The following is a 23,889-nucleotide window of genomic DNA, read 5'->3' on the forward strand; positions in this document are numbered from 1 at the left end:
CCTTACACTGTGGGGACCAGGATATGTATAGATACATTTAGAGAATCATCTGTGGTTACACTCATCGGACCTAAAGAAAGCTCCCTTGGTTTCCCAGAAGCTGAATAAGGAAATCACAAATATGTTTGTCTGTGTAAGCCTCCTTTCAGGACTCCTGAGTCCACTCCAAGTATCAGTCTCCTTTTCAGTTCCTGACAGTGCCATTATTATAGTTTGGTTTGGTCAAATTATTGTACCAGCTCTGCTGGTACAAACACAGACACTCAAAACAGTGTGTTGAGTACAGCATCATATATTCTCTTTTATTTTTTAATCCCACCTATTTATTCTCATACACATTTCAAGGTAATTTTTAACATATAATATTCTTTCTTATTTTGACAACAAGATCTTTGCTATTTAGTGATGAACATCAGCATTTTGCTACAAATATTATGGTTTTATTCTGATAATTTTACTACCAGTGTCTAACCTTTACAAAAAATAAGCAGATCTTTTCTTAGTTATGAATAGTACTGATGTAATTAACACTCACAAAAGAATACATAAAATTAAAAACGTCAAGATTTTTCTGTCTAAATTATTGTTAGCCAAAGACAGTATTCATTCATGACTGAAAATGGAGAATCAACAGGACATTTAACATACGGGCACTACTTTTTCAGAATTGTCTAGCTTCAATTAAGAAAAAAAAAAGAAAAAAAAAAGAAAAAAAAGAAAAAAAAACCCACCAGTAAGAGTAAAACGAGATGGGAAAATTTTTAAGAGGTCTGATTTTTTTTTGACCTATGCTCAGACTAAGTTGCCAAATTCTCCCTTTTCTTGTTTTAACTTCCATGAATCTGTCCATGGCCATGAAAGATGCAGTGTTAACCTGAAAAAGTTCAGTAACTATCAGTAGATCTCTCCACCATTCTGCCTAGATACATAAACCACCTCTTCTCTCTTATCTTCCCACTCCTGAGTACGCAGGCTGATGCTATGGGAGGCTTTTGCATCAGAACAGGGTTGCATCAAATCAGTATCCAGGGAATCGAAACATCCAACCAGTTGCAAGCGATTTAGCAAGGTTTTACTCTGCTCATAACTTGTCTTCAGAAATAATGACATTTATATTATAAAATCGAGGAAGAGGGGCACTTTGCAGATAAGAGAATTTATTCAAAATGCTTCCATGTTAAAAATCACTTTATGGGTGGCCCTTGGACTCAGGCACATCTCCATGTTTTAGCAATTATTCATCATTTACATGTTCACAATTTAGAAGAGTTTTAAAATCAAAATGCATTAGAAGTCTACGCTACCTCAAATGGCCGAACAAGTCTTGATAGCACTTCACACTTCAGAGACTCTAAATAAATTAAATAATGACTAGGGAAGCAAGAACCTTTCCTGGTGTGTCTCTAAACACAGTGAAAAGTAGCAATAGTCTCCCAAATCTAGGATATAAGACAAAAATCTGTCTCACAGTCACAAAATCTCCTGTTACCATAGTGATGGGGACTGAGCAAACGACTAAAAATACCTGGTCTTATTCACACTGTCTTAGGAATGTGACCTAAATGACACGTGACAGATGATTTTCCATGAGAAATTGATGGCATTTACAAGGAACCAACACCGGAAAGGAAGTCCCATGTGTGGTCAGACACTCCAAGAGACCACCTTCTCAAAGATGCAGCTTGGGAAGCAAGCTCTCTGGGACACGGATTTCAAAAAATTATGACCAAGAGAAACCACATGTGGGTCATTTACAAGTCAAAAGCATCAATTACATGTGTTTTTTTCTCACTAAATAAAGTTGGATCTTAAAAGAATTCTTTGGAGCTGCTAATACATAAAATTTACCGTAACCTCCAAAGTAGCACACTGTCCACAAGAATCCCCCAACTGTGACTGTCAAAGTTAGGACAACTCCTGTTTAGCCTAGCTTTGCTTCACAACACCTGCATGTGTCATTACAACCCAAAGGGAGGGCTAATGAAGGGTGCTACAGGAGAGAAGCTGCCAGTGGCATCTCCCACATCCTCTTTTATATTTACAAGCAGTCATCTAAGAATGTTTTCATCCCTGAATGTTTCTAAAAGTTCCCTGCACTCGGCCGGTTAAGGCTGTTGGGAGGCAAACACCACAAACACCCCTGAGTGTACAAAGGGGGTAATGTTTGCCCGGAGACATCTGCAAGTGCAGGCCTGACACAGAATTGCTCTGCACCCTCTTAAAGATATTTTAAAATATATGGGATTATATTCCAGCATTCTTAGACAGGGTGGAATTCTGCAAATATGTACTTTATTTCAAGGATAACAATAAAATGATCAATTTTGAAAGAGATCATCAGCATCAGGTAAAGTCTGTCCTGATTATACTTCTAAGAATAGTAGTTTCCTTTTAATGCAAGGGGAAAAAAAAAAAAAAAAAAAAAAAAGGAAAAAAGCCCAAAGTCTGCAGCACCTGCAGATGAAATTTTGTACCACTGTAAAGCATTAAAGAATTTACAAGTAATCACTTACCTGAACAGGCCAACTGGAGTACATACTGAATTCCACTAGGAAGTATTGAGTATCCACAGTATCTCAAAACTTCAGACAGATCATTTCTGTCCATCTTTTTGTCAAATTCTCCCTAGGAAAAAACAATTTCACAAACTGAAAAAGAAAAGCTTTTGTCAGATATATCTTTACAGTAAGGTATTAGGTACTGGAGGGGCTTTTTTAGAAATGTTTTCTTCAGAAACCTTTTCTCATTTCTTTAGAAATACTTCTCCAAAACCAAGGTAGCATGCTTGAAATTCTTTGTATGAAAACATAGGCCTGTGCAGAGGTTACATGATGGGGTACTTTGCTCCCGACTTACTCTTGCACTGAAGAGAAATTCATGCATCATCCTTGTTGATGAAAAGGAGAACAGCTGTGCTGAACCACATCTCTTTCCCGTATTAGAACCTCTCAATATGAAAAAGGTGATGGTCAGCAGAACTGGTAGAAAGGGGTTGAGGTAAGTCAGAAATTATAGTGGTTAATGCTCTTTTTTTACCTGGCAGATACACTCAAATCAGTGTATGAAACCTCTCCCCATAGGGTAAAGGCAAGAGGAAAACTCAGAGTGGAAGAAAATTTCCCCAGTATCACTGTAATGGAAATGCCCATAGATGCCTTGCCACAACTACTTAAAAAAAACCCAAAAAACGAACAACCAACAACAACAACATCCCAACCAAACAAGGAGAATTCATAGCAGCAAGATAACTGTCAATCATTTTCTTGAGAAATGTAATATATTAAATAATATAACTCAAGGAGACTATACAGTCAAGGAGACTAACTCAGAAATAGGTGTTATATGATTTATTTTGTATTACTCAGGAAAAGTACAAAATGAAAAAAAAATAGGTTTCACAGTCTCCTGTAACGTAATGTCCACAAAACATTTCAGGTATTCTACTTCTAACTCACAGATATTTGCAGATTTGGTGAGTTTCTGCAAATCTTTCTCCCTGAGAGGCAGAGGTTAAGAGCCTAGCTGGTGTACTATTGATTAACGAAGCCATCAGGCTCCTGTAAGGGTTAACACCACTGGATCACATTACACCCCACGTTGTGCATGAGCATCTATAACATGTTTTTTTCTGTCTTCAAAGCAGAGAAAATTAATGTCACTTTAACATTTCAGAAAAACATCATCTGCCTTCTAAGGCAGAGTTAATGCTCTAATATTTGAAGACCGTAAAGAAAAGACAGAAAAAGAAGAAAAAAAAAAAAGGAAAAAAGAAAAAAAAAACAATACATTGGGCTGCAACATCTTATTTAATGGGTGGTACATTTCTATTTTTCTGAAATGTCTTTTTAAAGAAGATTTAAAAAATCAGTACATTTCTAACTCTTAGGTGTGAAGAAATGGTTCCCTAAGTCCAACTTGCAGTATTGTGTTTGGATGTATACTTGATGCCAATTCTCTTTCTCTCATTTTTCCTATTAGGGAAATTGTTTTCTAATGTACACTCGACTAATCTTGCTAATATTCTGTGATGAGATGGCCACCTCTTATTTTGGAAGAGGAATTTGAAGGGTGATGGATGATACAAAAAGGAAGTTTATATTTAACTCTGCAGTCTAAACTTTTTTATTTTCCTTAGCATTGTCATATAAGCCTTAAGGTGATAAGGGCCACGTAAATAAAAATATTCAGAAGAGTGCAGATGGGAGCGAGCAGAGCACTTGGAGCTAAAGAACAGGCAGGTTTGGTATCAGTCAGCTATTTTCCCTTCTTTTAACACTTCTCTGCTTATGTATCAAGATAAGCAGCCCATGTCTCTACTTATATATGTGTATTTCTATTCTATCAAATACATGATTGTGTTTTTTTAGCGACTGAGAAGTAAAAGAAAGTGGGGGGAGAAGAAGAGTGTAATGAACATTCTGTTAGTTTCAGGCTGTTTCTCTACCTGAAAAGCTGCAAACTCCAGCATCAACAGTACAATATGCAGGCACACCACACGCTCTGGAGGCAGAGGGATCAAGTGTCACACGCAGCATTCTCCTCTAAAAACTGATACAGAGCCTTCTGGAGATGAGGGGATGGGAATGGGCACCAGCACTGCACTCACTCTCGCTGAATTCTCCCTAACCTTGAATGTGCAGAGCAACCATGACAGTCAGACAAGCTGAGCATGGGGTTTGTTAACAGCAAAATCACAGTAATCAAGAGTTCTGGCACTACTAAAATGTAAGTGCTGAATGAATTAAACAACCAAAATAATCCCTTAACCTTTACTGTCTTGAATGCGCTGTGTTCAAACCACCTTCTGATGTATCTTTGTGAGCAAACAACAGCTTCAAGTACTTCTCTCTTGCCAGGGTGCTTTCTACTGTTTCAAGAAGCTGCAAACACTTCCCTGTGAGTCACGTTTTTCTTGTGGGTTGGAAGGTCAAGGTGTTTGTCACTAGAAGTTAGAGGACAGCAGATACATTTTTTCAGTTTGATGGACTACAGGTAAATTGTAGAGGGCAAATTGTGATGTGCACCTGAAATAGTTACAGAATCATGTAGAATCCTCTTATTTACATGAATAGCTCGAAAAGATTGAAAAGGAACTCTTGGTCATTTACCATCTACAATTACAGAACTGTACAATGCCCTTGGCTTTGCAAACTATAAGGATTAAGTTTTTTTCAAAATTGTTAACATTTACAATTCTTATTCAACTGTACATCTTTGATTTTGTTTTGTGTTTTTGGTTTTTTTTAAAATAAAATATGAAAAGTCATATTTTTGTGTGCATATACACTGTAATTTGAGTAAGACTAAAGAAATATTTTACCTGCCAGCTATTGCAATTGAACTGGTGATACAAGCTATAGCTGAAAGCATTGAAAGCTTTAAGTGTCTCTTCCATATGAATGCAAACTTTCATGGATTTTATCAATGTGTATTCATTAAACTTGCCAGGAAATTTCATACACACAGTCAAAAAAAAAAAAAAAAAAAAAAAGGAAAGATTTTAGGAGACAAGAGAAATGTATTGAAACCAATCCTTTTCGTAAGAACACAGCAGAAAATGCTGTATTGGAGATTTTCCTGTCAAAACAAGATAACAGAAATGCCAGAAGAGTGAGGATATTCAATATCCTGGAATATATGTGTATTTGCTACAGTAAAATTACTAGAAGTAATTTTAATACTCTGAAAGCTCTCAATTTTATCTTGATACAGAATGAGTAGAAGGAGCTCTTTGAAATTTCATCTCTACAGTCCTCCTATGTGATTATCTGACTGAGGAAACCATCACTATGTATATGATAAATAACAAAAAATGTTAGATTTTGCATTTCAAAATGCGTACCTGGCAGAAATGTAAACCAAACCATAGCTGGAGATTTTCCATCAATGGCATTTAGGTTTTCTTTTTGTCCTGAAGATACAATTCTGAATAGAAATAGCCATTTTATACTAAAGGTCATGAGTATCTCTGTGCATAAAGTCAGTTGAAATTTTACTTAATAGAACCAGATTGTGCCAAGACTAAACCAATCTGCTTGAAATAGCTTTGAATTAAGAGGAAAATGGGGGGTTAAGCCTGGTCTTCATTCAGCAAGGTGCTAATAAGATAAAAATTCTTGAGAAATGGCGATCTGGGTATTTCCCACAATATTGTCTCTTGATATTGTTTGTTTGTTTTGGAGGTTATAATATATTGAGGTTTTTCAAAAAGAAAATTACTTAGATGATGAATTTCATCTGAAACTGATTGTCTTCTGGCATTCTACAGTACTTTCTCCAGGCAACCAAAAAGCCTGTAGGATTTCTCTCAGATCATCTTCTTATAATTAAAAAATACCATTTTCACTTATTCCCCACTCCCCTCCATGCCACAAAGACAAATCTGTTCCATCAATCTCGATCTCTCTACTGTCTAAGAAATCTTCTGGGTATTCCATACAGCCTGGCTATATGGGATCACAATTGCATCATTCACTCATAATCTGACAGACCCTCCAACCTTTCTCACTGGACAAGGAGCTGAACCCTCCACCAGCTTCATTCACCTCCGTATCTGCAGAGACCGTGCATTTACCATTGTCCCCAGAGAGTCTATCAGAGAACAACCTTTTAATTTGTCTGTAGCATTTCGAGGAGATTGCAGCTTCCTAGGTTGCGCAGGGAACACCCTGAGTGGATACCCATCAACAAAGTTCTGTCTAGACAAGCCTAGTGGGGCCCTAGTGATGCACATCTGCTCTAAGACAGCAGGATGTGCCAAGGATGGGGATGTTCGTGGGCTACAGCTCTGGACTGATCAAACCCACTGATGCCAAAGACCAAGAAACAACCTTATGTTAGACAGAAAAGAAGGGGAATACCTGACTGATTATCTGTGTGGATATATAGAGTATACACAGCGTCTCTACAGATTGTTTTTTGGTCATATTTTGAGAAAAAGTGTATCTAAGGCAATTATATGTGTTGCAAGAGCAGGGCCCATTGTGCTGTCTTGAAAGAAGAAAAGCTTGAAAAGCTTGAAAACATTATTTGTGGATTTATTTCAGATTCTACTTAAAGACTGGCTCTCCAAAAAAAAAAAATCCTCAAATCAGTATTTAAGTTGGGGAAGAGTGAAATTACTTGAGGAAGGGAGAGTACTTGGACAGAAGGAGAGAAATCCTTCTGAAAATCAACACATTTAATTATATCTTTTATTTAATGAAAATGTGTTTCAGAACAGTTCTGATTAAGTTACCATTATATTTTTTGTAGATCCATGATAAAAAAAAAAAAAAAAAAAGTGAAAGATATGGACGAGTGGCTGTTTGAAAGATCAAGTGTACAATCAAACCCTCACTTAGGTACAGCAGCTGTCTGCACTACAGATGTCTTTGTAAAATCAAATTCATGCTGCAGATCTGATGGGAATGCATTGAACGGCTCTTCCTACTGAATTATACATGGGGTAATTTTTTTTTTATAATATCACAATTTAATTTCATGAAATTTACATATTCTGATTAATAGTGCAGTGCAAAGATATATTTAATATGCTCTGGCACTGCTGTATAAATAATGTCTGATATCAGTATTTTGTGCTGTTCTTTAAGATTAATTAATTTTAAGGTTGTATTCAAGTTACACTTCTCTTTCTATTATATGCCACAAAAAATGTATTCTGAACTACCTTTTGCTTAGTGTAATTTCTTTCAGTTGCACTATCTCTAATAAGAACTTTTACAGGAAAATGTGTTGTTTTAATGAAAGAAGATAGCTAAATATGAAAAAAGTGGTTTTTATTTAATAATTGTTTAGAATATACTCAACCAGAACAAATACCAAGCATGATGTTTGAAAAGGAAGTTCTATCAATTTATCTGCATTGATGTATATTCCACCACTTACAAATTTCAGTTCAGATAATGCTACTAATTAGTTTTGGCTGTTATTGGAGTATTTTGTATGCCCCATTTATAAAAGCTGTTTGCCCATCTGTTAATAGGTTGGAAGTGATTAAAGGACACTTATTTTGGCTGTTGCAAAGGCCAAATCATTTTAAAGCTGCAAATATGTGATAAAATCAGCTAAAGGTTTGCCAAGTTCAGGACCTGATTTTCTTAAAGCATTGTGGTGTCTGATTCCTTTCCCCTCCTGCCTAAAACACCTCTGTGTTTTCAGTATATAAAAGCAAAAAATTCATTCTACTGTGGTGGGCTACTTCTTTTATCTATTTGTTTAAATTGAGGTTTTAATGAACTTTGAATGTTTTTCAGATCTTTAGCATTTCTGCTGTTTATCTACTGGCTTTGAAGCATTGCTTCTGAGAGCTTAATTAAAATGGGGCTTACAAGAATACTCAGTATCACTGTATTTTAATACCTGTGCCTACTCTTCCTGTCCATTGTTTCATCAGTGTGCAAAAAAGAACAGGAAAACCAAAGGAAAAAGAAGAAAAAATAGCATAAATAATTTGGTTGACAAAGACAATAATGGACAGCGAGCTGGGAACCAACAGAAAATCAAAACCTCTAATGACACAAGATTCATGTGTGTCATTATTAAGAGATAATTATAAACTTCAGTCCCATCCAGGGAAGAGTATTCCAGTCAAAAGCTTAACTTCAATGAAGATAAGAATTAGCCTTGTCCACAGGGCTGGAAAAAGTCCCCCATGCCATTTACATCCTATGGCCTACCTGAAGGCAAAGCTCACATTTAAATTACACTCTTTTTTCTACATATATTTAACTTAGTGCTTTGCACTATGAGGACAGAACCCAAGCTGATCCTTACTCCCAACGAAAAGTAGTAATGGAGTTGTGAAAAGGGCGTTCACACAGATATTCTACCCCTGTTTTTTCTGCAAACTCCTGAATACTTTTTTCTTGACTGGGTTAGAACTGTAATACCAAAGGGAAAAGACCAATAACAAACTCTAGACTTACTCTCTTCATCTGCAAATTTAGTTTTATAAATGAGCAACATAAAGTGCTACCGACATATATTAAAGAAATACCACCTGCTTCGAACTGCTTTAATGGAAAATCTGTCTAGCACTTTCTTTAATGATTATATGTCTTAAAAATTCAACAAATGAAAGGATTATCACTGAAATCATATTAATCGGCAAAGGATTAACAGCCTACTGTTGAAAGACTTCATGAACTGCAATAAGAGAGGATCTGAAATAAAAATGCAAAGAGCTTTTCACATAAATAGTGCAGAAAGACTGTTAGAGGTTGAAGCAGCAAAAGTGAAAATGGACTGAAATGAAGAAAGGGGATGTGAATCAAACACATCAGCAGTGAAAATAAAAGAAAATCAGAGAAAACTTTCTGTAACATCCTTAATGCCTGTATATGCATTTTATTTTGCGAGTTTCTGTGACTGGCTGCACTCTCATTATCATTTGTAATTTTGGACAAATTCAGATACATTATTTGAAATGTCTTGTTTAAAGAATGAAGATTTTATTGAGCATTCTGAACTTAATGAAACACTGAGAATGAAGCCTTGGCTTCCTATGGATACAGTTCTTTTGAAGGTTAGAAAGGCCTCCCACAGTCTGCAAAATACTTTATCTTCCGCAATACACAGTTTAGCTTCTAGAATTTCAATACACAAAAAGAATGTTTTATTTTTCTGTTATATCTTCCCTGCCTGTAGGACATTAATGGAATCGTGGCCAGGCATTTCTTGTTATTTAATGGCCAACAGAGTTCATTTCATCAAACCTCATTCAGTAGTTATCCATATTCATGAAGACACTTAAGGATGTGTTTGATTTTAGCTTTAGTAGGATTTAAGGATATGTTCAAAGTTAGGCACATACTTAAAATGCTATGCTGAATTTGGATGGAGGCAATCTCATGCTTACCTGAGCTAAAGCTAAAATTAAGCATATGCTTAAGTATTTTGCTGAACACAGATGGAGTGCTGAACTGCATCCCAGTGATTACTCATAAGTGTCAGTATGTTCTCAATCCAGAAATTATCACTTTACAAATAAAATCTGAAGATATGCATATACATAATCAATGTATGGCTGAGTAGAATTTTGATGACCAGCTAATTACAATTCATGCAGACATAAATTAATAAGGGGATGAAACACTGCTCTAACTCAAACATACATCCCAAATTATTCACTTGGGATGCACACAGAAGATAAAAATAGGACAGTAAAACAAAATGGAAGCATAGGACAAGCCATGATGACAAGCACAACAACAGCTTTTGCTTGCAGTTGAAGACACCAATCGAAACCTCAGTGGGACCAGTTGACTTGGCCTCGGGACCTGATACTAAAGCTTGCCTGGTTTTCTAAGGCTGCAGTGCTGTTATGGGGAGGTTTATATGCACATCAAACAAACAGAAGCCAGAGGATCATGATTCTGAGGTTTTGCAATTTAATGGCATAGAAAATCTAAGGGTTCTACTTGGAAATAATCTAAATGTATGACTGTGACTGGCTTATGCTAATTCCTCTGTCAGTTTTCAATAGTAATTACCAGAAGGAAAACATTGAAAAACAAGTTTGAAAACAACTACTTCATTTTCAACTGTACTTCATATTTCTCCTTTCTGACTTAGCATTTGATGCAGAGCTTTACCTTTAGTTGGCTTGGAAGGCTACTGTAGCCTGGAAAGACAGAAATAAGACCTTAGAATTAGATATGTAAAATCTCAGACAGCTCATGACTGCCATATATTTCAAGAACTCTACATATATTTTAAAAGGTTCCAAACTTAGACAGGACTAAAAAAAGTTCAGAGAAATAAATCTACTTAATCTGTAACCACAAATGCAAAGGATGAATACAGTAATACTTTGTTTTAAACTTCAATGTACAGGTTCAGAAGAGGAAAATATTGCTTTCCCCTTTCCATCTCCTCAGTGACTATTCTCTGCCCTGCTATCCAATAATTCTAAAAGTATTTTCATTTAATGAATTATGAAAATTTAAATCCCACTAATATTTGCCATCATTTTATATATCAGGGTGTTTGCATTTTGTTGTGATGTATTTTTGATCTAGCTACTTCTTAAGAGGGATATACCAGCAGAAAAGGGAGAAAAAAGCCCCAACAAAATAACCCAATATATAATTGAAGCATGTCCTTGACATTTTAATTCCTGTGTTCCCAAAACACAGCACTAAAGAAAGCATGTTAGAAAATGGATATCTGATATCCTGATCCATTACCTCTCTTGCCATCAACAGATGGTAAAATTGTATTTGAGATCCATTATCATTAAACCTTTTCCTACCTGATTATTCCCATCCTATCTACTCTGTTTTATGTCAGAAACTATTCCACACCTCTGGCAATTCCATACATTACCTTCTAGATTTCTTTTCTTTTTAGGACAGCATGACTGGCACAATGTATTTTGTCACTAACTTGTGTCTAGCACAGCCACACCACCTAGAGGGACATAGGCATGGTGATGTTTTCTGTTCAGACCTAAATTCTTTTCCTTTCCATATGCAACTCCTACTGTGTTTTGTACTCCTCAGGATTAGCAGTTTCATAAAATTAAATGGTGATTTTAAGCTCCTGCCTGTGTGGAAATGTCAAATTCAGGGCTCATTCAAGTGTGCATATGTAGAGCAGTTCTCTCCACCAAACATTTACATCACTTTTCCAATTATCAGCATGTTTGGATAAAAAAATATTGTTTTAAAAAGTCAGATGTGATACATGCTAGACTAATGTAGGCAACTACATTACAACTACAACTAAACCATTCTTTCAGGTATTCCATTTAACAAGTTTACCCACTGAGTCTGAATTCTATAGGCTGATTATCATTTTTTTTAATCTAAGAATGTGGGTTTTAAAGGCTGCAAGTCAGTGCCCTTACATGTATTGCAGGTTTCCAGCAGGGAGGTATGAGTTATTCAACTGTTAAACACCTTTTTCATAAAACCAAGCATGCAATTCAAGCAACTGCTATTGCAAATAGAAGATCTGGCTCTCCAAAACCTTGTATATTTTAGGATCATGGGGCACCACTGTTATCTGGTGGGAGAGTTAAAATACATGCAGATGCTCAGGAATAGCCCAATTTAGAACCTCATTTTAAGGGTGTATAATTCTTGGGTCATTTATTTAGTAAATTCTATGTCACCACTGAGTAGTCCTGTCCAATTTAGTTGGTTTTTATATTAGCTAGCTATATATTGGGTTTTGCTTCTGGTTGTGGTCTTGGGATCGGAGTTTCGATGCTGCTCCTCCCAGAACCAGAGTGGCTAAAGCCTACCACTTTATCAACCCCAATCATCTACTTGGAAACCCTGTCAGCTATGTAAGGTACATGCTGGAAGATTATCCACATTTTAGTTCGTGTGGTCTAAAGCCGAGACAATGCCGACTAAAGTCACCCTCCATAATTTAACATGAAGGTGAAATTATGCTTCTTGTGCAATTGAGATGTGAATAGTTATTTAATGAAGTCTGGATGCTAACATCAAATATCTGAGGAAAAAACATGAGAAAAGAGTGGACATAGAGGCGCAGTAGGCATATGATCTGCATAAAAACTTCAAGAGCCATTCTCCAAAAATTACTTTCTGGGCAAAAAATCCAGCACTACAGTAAGTGGCTTTTCCACTTCTAGGCTTAAATGTATGAATTCAGGAAAGGACAGACACATGAAGTAACAGAGAGAGTTACTGAGTATTTCAGCAATTCACATGAACTTTCCCAAATGCTATGAAGACATTGTCTGAGGCAGTCTTATATCCTCCAACTGTGCATATCGGTATGATTCTGATTATGAGCTGATAATGGAAACTAAAATCCTGCTATGTAAGTGACCAACATGGGCCAGATTTCTGAAGATCTCTGATATTCATGACTCAAGTTTCAAACACATAACAATGTTCTTCATTTCAAAAATGCCACACATAAGACTTAAATCAGCTGAGTGAAAACGAATTTTTACCTTACTTTCTTAAGTATCCTTTCTTTATTTAAATAAAGGATGTTGTAACTTGCTTTCCGTAAGTTGACCACATAACTTGAAGTATGTCCCCCTTTAAAAATGAGGAAAATCATATCATCAACCCCTGAGAAGTGGGAGCTGAGAAGTACATGCAAAGGTTCTTCACAATTTGCCCTGCCAGGGGATTTGATACTCTGCTGTAACAAAGGAGGCAAATGGCTTTGTCTTCTCAGAGTCTTCCAGGTAAAGCAGTGCAGTGCAGTGAAGCATGTGTTTAACCTGGAATGCGCTGTTCCCACTTTACACTAGGATGAGCCACTTGCCAATTGAGTTCAGTCTCCTGCCTTCCACTTGCAAAAGGAATTTAATTGGTTCTAACAGCAATCTGCATCCTGATAAGGTTGCTGAGAGAGACCGAAAAAAACCCAAAACAAAATAAAACCTCACACAATAGCAACAAACACATCTAGCTGAAGACCTTGTAGGTAGAGCGTATTTCTTCCACAGTCCTCTATTTGTGCTGGTCCACCACTACCCCGATGTGTAGTGACCCTTTGAACAGACATTCCTCCCTCTAGATTTCCAATTTTTACCCATGGCCATCCAAAATTTCACAATTCCTTCCCTTTACTTCCCAAACCATTTTTTAAGTCTCCCATATGTGGTCCAATGGATCGGAAAAGCCTCCATGTGAGGCTATCTCTCCCCCTTCAAATTCCCAACTTAATTATGCCGGAGACAAGGGTGGCCTACAATAAAGACCTTGCTTCCACTTCACAAGCCACCTGTTATCTTCCTCGCCAACCTGCCAACTCCTCTGCTGTTTCCCAGTCCTGCTGCTCGCCAGCCCACTGTGCCATCTGCACAGCAGGAATTCAGAGATAAACTTACCAAGTGTTAGAAGTCTCAGCTTTGTCTCCGAGCCGGTGCTGCTTTGTGAGCAGAATAATTATTCTGGAATAAAAGTAAGTTTCTTTTAAGCATGATGTCTGCATGGAAAACTACTCCAGAACCAGGGATAACAAACTAGTTTATTCTATTCTAGCTGTGCTAGTTTGTTTCCTCTTCAGTACAGGGCCCAAGACTACCTTAAATTTTCCTACTCATACAAGTTATATATGGATATAATAATTACATTAATCTACAGAAAAGAATAAAAAATTACTCAAAATGGAATTTAAAAATTTACAGCTCTTTTGGAGAGTGATGTTTGAAACATTTCTGAAGCTGGGGAGAAGCTGAAATGCAAGAATCTGCTTATTCAGAAGACTATTGAGACTTCTTTCCCACAGGTTATTAAAAACAAAACAAAACAAAGAAAAGTAAAAAAAGAAAAAAAAAAATGCTACCAACCAGAGATCACCACAGCTCAGAAATTGGACTGAGTTCTATATGAAAAACTGGAAGAGATGGCTAGTTTTCAACCCAGGAAAAAAGTTCCACTCATCTGTTATGGTTACTGGCACCTTGTCACAGAAACTGAGGACCTTGGTATTGGTCCCAGTGTCCCACAGCACTGGGCATGGCCTGAATGCATAAAGTATAGAACAATTACCATCCCAGAAAATTCAAAATTGCAACAAAGATCAAGAGACAACAGAATCACAGAAGACAGACAGATAAAATAATACAAGGAGGCTATGGAGTGGATTCAATTGACACGACACAAAGTGGTCACAGTACACCAGGAGCTTAATGCTTGTTACTTTAGATCAGAGAGTGTGGTAAATGTTAACCTTAAGAATGAGCATAAACATCAAAGAGCATGGTCTGGACCATCTACGAAGTGTTTCCCCAAAGCCTACAAGGGAGCACAGAATAAAAGTCACCTACAATCCATGCTGGAATATTGAAACTCTTATCATTCATCAATGGGAAGAATAAAAGTTGATCATTCCATTGTGAATCAGAGATGATAGAGGGGAAAAGATGTTTCGTATTTTGTTCAATTCAGTTTATTGTGGAATCCTGTCTAAACTGGTGAATTTGAGCTATGCAAGCACTTTGCATGATAAACGGTAGAACTCTTTATCAGCCTTCAATCATGATGCAGAAATGAGTAATTCACAGCTAGCTTTGGAAAGGCTTTTGATTTAAATGATGATCTCCTGTTTTAGGTCAAGTGCAAAATCCTACTAAAGTGCAAATCACAAGCAAACAATCTCATCTCTTTAAACCCCACAGATATATTCTATTGCATCCCAAAGAAAATAAATCAATAATCCAAAATAATGGCATTCTGGCTGTGGAACACCTTGTCTATAACGTATTCTTCCTCATGTGTCTTTTGGGGAAAGATTTTTATTAAGCATATTTTAAAGTTCAATGAACCATTCTCATGTTTGTGTTTCTGCCAATTTTACAGGAAATACATGAAAGTCATTCTGAAACAAGAATACCCTTTGTGTGCAGATGCAAGTAAAGCTGCAGGCATCTACTGAGCACACTCACTGTTTTATCCAGATTCATAAACTACATTATCTCTGTTGCCTTTTCTCATTAAATAAAATATAATCAGACACAGAAATACTCTGCAAGTACTCTGCAAGATTTCCTTTCACATGAAACATTCAGTAACAAAGATGTCTTTGTGCATGACATACTTTCTCCTTCTTCTTCTCCACTTCTTGTCTGCATTTTAATCCAGGTTACCTTTTCTTCTTGGTGGTTCAGATTTTGTAGCTGGGTTTAATGACATAAAAATGCCATGATGCAAGCACAAAAGTTTGCATGGTGACTTAACTACCAGAAACATGGGTATAGATGAGTTGGAGTTGAAAATAATTAAAAGAATGGGTTTAGGTGGGAAAACAATGTAACTGCTCTGGCAACACTGGCGCATCAACAAATCCTCATTCAGGCGGGTATTTAACTACACATATAAAGAGTATTCTCATGTCTCTGGATAATGTGTGTTTTGCAGACTCGCTCATAATTTCACATGGAATTTCAAGATCTTGGAATTCAGTTTCGTTTTGCTGCAGAACAAAATCGAGAGGTTCTACATGTAGCAAAGGCTATCACTTGTGGCTCCAGAAACAGATATGGAATAAAATGCCTTGAATGGATAAGCACAACACCCCCTTGCATGCTTGGTTTTCTGAGAGGGTTTGAATTTCTGGTTTTCTCCTCCAGTCCCCACAGCAGACACTACCCTAGGCCTGAGCAATGTCTGCTCATGACACTTTGCTTCTTCCACGGAATAGTAGCATTGCATGCTCTTCTCATCCTTAACATCAAGCAAAATTAAAAATCAAGAAACTCTTCATTTAATGAAAGATTAAGGTCAGGCATTTTGGTTCCAAATTAGAAATAACACACTTCAAAGAAATAAAAAATGGAGTTTTAGCTTAGACTTAATGATCAGGTGTCTCTCCAGGGAAGAGGTAACCTGATTTATCTAGGCTCCCCAGGACTTCTACTCTGTCAAAGCTAGACAAAGTTAGACATTTACTTTTTGAGAACAAAAATAATATTTAAATAGAAAATAAAATTCCCAGGTTTTTCTTGCAAAACCATCAGTCTTCGCAAGGGTTTTCAAACAGGCTAAAATATGTTTACAGTTATTTTATTAAACAATAGTATTTATACAACTCTAAGATCAAACAGAAAACTTTTAGTAGGTAAATTACCTGCACCAGGTGCTTGCTATTTAAATTGCTCTTAACACTTAATATTATCTCAAAATAATGCAGTTCATAAACCTTGTGTCTATGCATATGTGTCTAAACCTATGTGTTTATGAAGCGAATGCATAAAGGTTTGTTAATTTTTTCTGTTGTCTTCTGACAATAGAAATTTACCTCATTTTAGCTATATGAATTTGTGAATTTGTAATCTCTGCCTTGTTCAGTATCTTTCACAAAATATTTACTGAAAAGCATACCTTTACTATAAAGGTATGAAAATATGTCCTTTATCCAAATTACTTCACATTCTTTTATTTGAACTCTTCTTATTCTCTCCCCTATCCCAGCACGGGGAGTGAGCGAGCTGCTGGCTGGTGATAAGCCATGACACTGAGCCATAGGTGCCTGTTTAAATGTCCTTTTTTAGTAGTATAATCAGTACTCTTTTTAGAAGCTTTATCCAGGTAAATTTTGTCAAGGCCTTGTACTGTAAAGAGGCCATCCTGCTGCTGCCATGTGCTTTTGGGATGCTGTGGCCAGGACTGCACAATATTTCTGATGAGGCTGCATTTGTTGTTTATGAAGAAGCTTCATTAATTCTTTCTGCATTTGTTATATTATACTTTTACTTTTCTGCTCACAACCCTTACATTTAGTAGCACATGAGAGCTCAGACTTCTACCCAAGCTCAACGAAAATTCTGCCAAGTATTCACTAGTGTTAAAAGATGAAAAATGCTACAGAAAAAATGAGCATGTAAAGAATTCTGTGATAAAATGACTCAGGTTCAGGCCATGCTTTATCAATTTTCCTACTGTCAGATGCCTTCTGCAACATCTGCCTGTGTAGGATTTTGCTTCATTGACTGCTAGATTCACCATTCTCTCGGATGTAACATCATCATAACTCCTGCAGGGAACTGATGGGAGTCTTATGGCTGCTACCAGGAGAGGTGAGTTTCCTAACTACTAAGTTACTTAGGACTGAATGACTTCCAAGAATATATTGGGAAAAACAAACAAACAAACAAAGCAGATCACAGAAAATTCTGACCTGTATTTCATTGCTCAGTCACACCATACCACAAGGAATCATGGAGATAAAGAGTCTTAAGCCTCTACATGCAAGAAAGAACAGTATTAAGATATTTCTGTCCATTGCATTATTTTGTTTAGTTAAGCACATTTCTGTTTAGTGGCAGGGATTGCACAACTTCTTACTCTGTCTGTGAATGTCTAACTCAGGGAATCCATTAAAAAATTTAGTTACTTGAGTCACTTCCAAAAACCTTGAACGTTTCAGACATGCTTCAGAATCTTGCCTATTGCCAGTATTGGCACTAATCCCTCCTCTAAGATGAGAAATTATATTTGAAAAGTATCTGAGACACTTAGGTATGAAAGGTGAAAGACCAGTCTGCTGATCACAAGTAAATATCTTAATGCAGAGACATTCAGAGTTCCCAATATACTGGGCTCTCTGCTCCAATTGCATATTCCCACAGCTTGGCAATAACCTTTTTCATTAGGTACAACACTACTTACCTTGGAGCCTGAGAACTTAATAAATATCAGCAATATCAAAAATAGATTGGTGGGGAAAAGAAATATGTTTATAAACCTTTGAAATTCCAGGTGCCAGTGAATCAGAATTAAATTTTAAAAATAAACAAGTTAGTATTTTTTTATACCTTTCCAAATTTTCTGACTCTTATTGGACTTTATCAGTCCCAAATTAACTTTCCTTCTGAACTGCCATTGTGTTCCATTTTTATGTCAGGATTTTTCATCTAGCTCTTTCCCATAAAGAAGATTTCTGCAGGGTCAGCCAGGTGTGCTTTTAAAGGTTTTTCAGGCAAAGGCTGTTGCAGGAATCCCACAAAAGATACCTCTATCTGATAAATCAGTGAGAAAAGACAGAGTTTAAACCAAGCTTGTCACAAAAGTCTCTTTACCAGTTATCACTGAACTCCAAAAATGAGTGCATTGAGGGAAGAGAAAGAAGCTGATGAAGATTCACAGCTAGCTAATGGCTTTTTTAAAATAGGACATTCATTTTAATCTATAGGATTCACAAGCAATTATTAGCTAGACTATAGAATTAGTGATTCATAGTTTATTTGTATGTTTACTAACTTTTTGTTACATTAATTCAAAGCATTTGAATTTTATCTATGGAATCAGTCTGTGGGTGCTTTAAAACAGTGAACAAGAAAAATAGTTGTCAGGATCTAGAAATATAAATCAGCCATAGAAAGAGGTTGAAGTTTGCATCCCCTTTGATGTCTTTTACACTGCCAGTATATTTTCAATAAGATTTTGTTTCATCCAAGCATCAAAATAGGAGAATGAACTCCATGCCTAGATTGCAACTCTCATTACATTTATTTTAAATAAAGGTAAATTACAATATATAAATTATAAATAAGTATTTTCTGAATGTCTCCAGTGGCTGAAGTCTTAACAGAACTAGGATATTTTTGCTTTGTTTGGTGGGAACTTTTAAAGTATACAAAGACTTCGGTATTTGTCTAATGGAATTTTGAGCAACCTATAAAACTTAACTCCCACATAAAAAAATACTATTGAAATCTCATGAGTTTTCCTAAAATACCCAGTGCTTAAACTGTTTTGACAATAATTTTTTAAATTAATACTAAAGTCGGAGGTGTAATTTTCAGTTTTTGGTCTATTTTGTGAATACATTAGTTTTACTCACCATTTTTGATGTGCAGAATGCAAACTTTCTGGGGCAGGCACTGCCTATACTCTACATGTAGGTACAGCAGCTATCTATGCAAAAATTACTCTTTTGGTTCCCAATCCCTTTTACCTCCCAGCTTCACTCTTTGTCACTTCTAATCCAGCTTTCACCCTATCCTAGCTCCTCTGGACTGCTGCAATTTTACTTTTAGTTTACTTTCCTATGTAAACTAGATTTAACTAACACACCATGACAGAGCTCATCTTCATTTTCTCTGGCAGATACGTACTTGGGCTACCTCAGGGCTTAAGAGTTTTCAAATGCAAGAATTCTGCTTTCATAATCTAAATAGCATAAAAATTCTCAGCCCATTTCTTTTATTTCTACTACTTTGTGAAATTTGTTCTTTCACTTCATTTTTGTTGATTTACATGTTATTGCAGACAACGGATTTGGAGCAATGAAATTAGTTTTCTTTACTCAGACCTCTTTTTCTCAGCAAAAGGAGGTCTGTTACTCTTCCTAAGAGTGCAGCTACTGCTGGTAGCACATTTTCAGTGCCAAGCAGCCAATGTAAGGTGCAATGATTCATGGTATAGAAATAGCCATTTTATCAGCAGTAATTGTACTTTTGGTGTCAGGTTCAACAGCAATAACAAAACCAATCCCTGCTAAACCACAAAAACAAAACTGGTCACTGCCAGACATGGAGTATTTTCTAGAATTCATTTGTTGTACATCAAAACCACATTTAAAAACCAGATTATTTAAAATTAAAAATAGATTCTTCATTATATTTCATTATAGCATTGTGAAACATCCTTCTATATTTTAAACAAATAAATATATTTAACAAATAGTTTTGTATCATTGGAAAAACATGCATTTTGTTTACTAGAAATATACCAGAGAGATGAATAGAGAAGAATAAGACTTCTGAAAGTGCACCCACAAAGGTTTGCTTTTCAGGTTTGATATTACAAGTAATTAGCTTGACATTTAATGAATGACATTTCTAAGAACTGCTAAAGCTGACTTAACAGGCAAACAGAACAACATTTTGTTGTTGTTGTAGTTGTTGTTCAGAGACAGTAGTGGCATTGTTGCACATTTTATGCAAAGTTGTTTTGCCAGCTAATGTTGAAAACATCTACATTCATTAAATAATTGAAATAAAAATCCTCTCTGTCAACCGAGTTTCTGGTACAGAGCTATCTGCTTAGTACAAACTCTGATAAGAGTTCCTGTGGTAAAGATGAGTGGGCCCACGCTAGAGTTAGAATAAACTGGCCCTCAATTGAAGTTGTGGGGTCTTTCCAAGCAAGTTCAAATCATAAACAATTCAGATAGCATTTCAAATTTTTGTAAAAAAAAGAGGGGGGGAAAAAAAAAAAAAAAAGGAGATCTGTTGAAATTAAATGTTTTTAAGCTTTTCCTAGGCTTTAGAATTTAATATTATATTGGCAAGAAACTCTTTGGAAGGATCAAGAATGCATGTGTTAGCCTGGTTATCCAACCCAGAGGATATATTTGTTTACATGCAACACATTTCAAGGGCACTTAGAAAACCACAGTAATTCAAGAAATACATCTGAAATTTGGTCTCATTTCCTGCTTATATTAAGAATGAAATTAAGTGTTTATGTCATGATAGTCTCATCAGCTTTATTTTTGCGCATTAAAAATCTGGAAATCTCTTCCAAGTGCCTGTAATATCAGAGTCTCATTCACCCTACTCAGCTGCTGGGTTAGCACACCCACACCTCACCGGGGAAGAGAATGGAGTCTTCAACCCAAATGGCAGAAAACTGGTTATAAATAGAGCTCCCATTTAGCACCTTTTTCTTCTTTTTTTATTTTTTTTTTTTAATTTCCGATGGGTTTTATTTCACTGCTTAAACAAAATAAGGCAGAAATACAAAGTTATAGAGCTTAAAAAGAAATGTGAGCAAAGCCACTCTTTTCCCAATGCCATGAACACCATCAGTGACGACATGGTCTAATGAACTGAGTGGCCCTGTCTTGAGGCAGTATAAGCATGTCCAGAAAAGTTTGGTTTAGGTATGGAGCATGAAAGAAAAAAAGTGAAATACTAGAATGAGTGAAAACAGTATTAAATGTCTCATCTTCTATATTCCTAAGATTTTTGAGATACAAAAGATCACATATTCCTTTTGCTCTTTCATTGCTTCTTTACTAATTCCTTCTATGACCTATAAGAAAAGGACAGTAAGCTACATAAAGGGAAAAGATTTTTTTTTTTTCAAAACCAAGTGTGATACTTTTCAAGAAAACTTTCATTTCTAAAAAAGATAAATGCTTAGTAAAATCAACAGCCCACAGTTTGAAGCAGTCTTGAACGAGTAGAAACATAAACTGAGAAATAAATACAAGTTTTTCCACTGCAGTGTACAACTAGAGCTTGCAAATAATCAAAATATGCCACTACAAGGGCTCATGTCCACAAAAGCAATATTTATTTTACAAAAAAAAAAAATAGAGTTTATATTAGCACACACCTCAATACGTTGGTGGTCCCTTACTGTCATTGCACTGGCACAGGGACATTGATACAGTATAGCCCTGAAATTTCCCGTTCAGAGAAGACACTTCAAAAGTGTTTTCACTGACACTCCTTGACATCTCTCCTACTACATCTCTTGTTGGCCCTTGCTACTCTCTACATCTGATCCCACAGTTGATATTCTTCCTTCAACTCCTTGCGTACCTGATCGCCTCTCAGCTGATCCAGCTCATTTCCAGCCTCCCAGTAATACCCTGTTTCATGACCTTTCTTTATTTCAGTCATATAAATCTTTCCATTAAAGAACTCACTTTCTGTCCACAAGACACTTCCATGGGCCTATTTTATTGTAGTGAAAATGCAAACAACAGGGAAAAGAAACTTGTACACACATGAATGAATTATACTCCCTCAGAAAAAAGCCCTTTGAACTGCAGTTTCTCTCTCTTCTTCCCCAGTCCTTGTCACCATGGGTTATTTTTCAAATGTGCTTTCACAGCAGCTCTTCATTGAAGTGAATGGTACCACTTTTGGACCTTGGCATTCACGCAGTAATTACTATTGTTCAGCCCTGTTTTTAATAGGCAAGTGAGAGGACTTCTAAAAATATAGCAGCCCTCATAAAGATTGCTTAAAAATCCCTTCAGAAATACAAAGATGTGGTCCCAAACAAACCCTGTTCCATTCAGCAAAGTTTTCTGTTCAGCTGTAAAGCAAAAAGACAAGATGAAGAAGAAGTAATACTGCGTCAAAAGAAACAGAGGAAAGGAATAAAGACTGTAGTTCAAACAACTAAGGCCTTAGCAGGGAGAGTGAAAGTCTATTTTATCACTGCTGCAAACTGTTGTCTTTTAAATTGCGTCAAAATCAAGATAACTCTAATTTGCTCTAAACAGCTTTTGATTTTATCAGCAAAGCATCAAAGGGCCTGAGCAATACATAGTGTGAATATATTTCTTAAAGGTCAGATTGTTTTCCTGTCTTAGAAAGCAAAATACCCTCACCTTTTTTCTTTTTATTTTATGATTCAAACATTATTTGAAAATACACCATTTACTTTCAGTGCTACAGCTCTTCCTTCTCATTTCCTTTCTGCAAATCTTGTTTCCAGCTAATGCTGTCCTTTATGAAATGAAACAGTTTACATATTTTCCCTTAAAAAAAGCCCCATCAGTTCTCTATCTTCATGTTACTAAATAAGTATTGGGTTTGGGGTGTTTTTTTGGTTTTGGTTTTTTTTTTTTCCTGATAGATATATAAGCATGAATTGTAATGAATAGAGAAAGAAAAATAAACAGTTCCAGAGTTTCCTGTTGTAGCATGGAAGCAAGCCATCATAAAACATAGCCCCCACAAATTGTTCTAAATGGTTTGAAATTACACTTGTAATAGTGTTAATTACCAATAGCCCAACTATTTTAGGAGAACGTAATTGAAAACCAGTTATGCTGGAATCTAAAAAGGGTAACATCCCTTCATCTGACTCTATTTTTCTTCTTTTTGACAGAAAAAAATGTCATTTCTCTTACACAATAAGGAAAAAAAATAAGTGAATGTACCTGAAGCAGACAGGAGTAATTTGATTGTTTCTTAAAAACAATTTATACTGAGGATACAAATCGAATACCAGCCTTGATTTTCTCCATTCTACCCAGGTGTGACTGACTATAGGTCAGCTAAAATGGTGATGGAAAAGAGCAAGACTCATGCTTCTGCTGGAGCTGAGCAACTTGCCAATGTCCCTTCAGAGAAGAAGAAAGAGCGCAGATGTTTTTATACCGAGAGAGCTCAAGAGAGAGTGTGATTCTGCAATCCCTACATTTAGTAATGAGCCTGAGCAACATGTAAAGACCTCCAGCTTTTGGCAGTTCTTCAGCTCTGAAGATCAGATTTGCAAAACATTCAGCTGTCCTAGATAAAGCAGTACCATCCAACACTTGGCCTTTCAGCTTCTGGCCTCCATTGCACCAAGTCTTTAATTCAGAAAACAGATTTCCTATTAACATCATCTGTTAAGCCAGGGGAGGAAAACTGACTTTCATTGTACCAGCTAATTTTCATCAAGGCATTCAGAAGTGCTAATACTAACGTATTATTTC

The 23,889-nt window shown here is 36.2% G+C and overlaps 1 pseudogene; it reads right to left on the bottom strand.

Annotated features, from left to right (window-relative positions):
• LOC131378568 (uncharacterized) overlaps nt 1-23,889 on the bottom strand; it is a 68,570-nt pseudogene that overhangs the window by 32,406 nt on the left and 12,275 nt on the right.

This window comes from Hirundo rustica, chromosome 5 (assembly GCF_015227805.2).
Source record: "Hirundo rustica isolate bHirRus1 chromosome 5, bHirRus1.pri.v3, whole genome shotgun sequence".
Classification (NCBI taxonomy): Eukaryota; Metazoa; Chordata; class Aves; order Passeriformes; family Hirundinidae; genus Hirundo; species Hirundo rustica.